This window comes from Cryptotermes secundus, unplaced genomic scaffold, assembly GCF_002891405.2.
Source record: "Cryptotermes secundus unplaced genomic scaffold, Csec_1.0 scaffold671, whole genome shotgun sequence".
Lineage (NCBI taxonomy): Eukaryota > Metazoa > Arthropoda > Insecta > Blattodea > Kalotermitidae > Cryptotermes > Cryptotermes secundus.
The window spans coordinates 1,074,545-1,075,755 of record NW_019724595.1 but is presented as its reverse complement, the minus strand read 5'-3'; positions in this window follow the sequence as shown (position 1 = coordinate 1,075,755).

Sequence of the window (1,211 nt, the reverse complement as noted above, 5' to 3'; positions counted from 1 at the left end):
ATCTGTGAGCCGATTGTCTAGAGAAAATGTGGGAGCCTCGACGTCTCACTACACTATGGGCTTTCACGGCCTCTTACAGGGATAGTTTTACCTTTTCTTTTTTCCTGTGGAAATGCAGCATGGCTTCTAACCCCTGTTACACACTAGTGCACACACATGGCATCCGGTATGGCCAGGTGCAGTTTGATATTTTCATAGCGACTACTTCAGTTCACGTTGTNTTTTGACGGTACCGGAATTCGAAATCCGACCCCTCGGTCGTGCAGCCGCTATCCCGGGCCCTATTTTAGCTTTGTGCCCGCAAGAAATGAGGGGTCCGGGATAGCGACTGGCTACGGGCTGGACGACCGAGGGGTCAGAGTTCGCGTCCCGGTAGGGTCAAGAATGTTTTCTTCTCCAAGTCGTGCAGATCGCCTCTGGGGTCCACCCAGCCTCCTATCCAATGGGTACCGAGGGCCCTTTCCCCGGGGGTAAAGCGGCCGGGGCGTGAAGCTGACTACTCACCTACAACTAGTGCCGGGGTCAAGAAAATGTGGATCTATATATTCACTCCCCATATGTATTCATGGCGTAGTGCTTAATTCGTTAAGCACAGGGGCAACTTTACCTTAATTTTTTTAATTCGCTTAGTGGAGGGTGGAGTCAACTGGGTCCACTTGGCACGGAGGCCACTGATTGGCCTATTGTAGCCTGCCCCGGGTGATTATGATGATGGAGAATTTGGTGGAAACCGAATTACCAGGAGAAAACCCTCCCCATCGCCTCTTTGTCCACCACAAATCCCACTTGACCAGACCCGGGATCGAACCCGGGCCGCCGCGATGGGAAGCCACCGACTAACCGCTTGAGCTATGGCGCGACCTCAACTTTACCTTACCAAAACAATTAATTACCCTGCTGAGACCATGGCTACAGAGGGTTGGCGCTTGAGCGGGGTCGGCTACATGCCGTCAAGGTTCGAATCGAGGGTTTCCCCGAAGTAAGAGAAGAATCCTACCCACTCCATATCCATATCAGGATTGAACAGGAAGAAAAACATATCAAACGGATGTATATAAAGTGAACAGGATAGCGGTATCGTGTGTAAGAGGCTTGCTAATGATAGTCCTCTGTACTCCATGTTATTCACATTTATGAAAACATATGAAGAAAAACTTCCTAAAATGGCCAAAAAATGACAAGAAATACCCTTAAAAGTAAAAAAAAAAAAA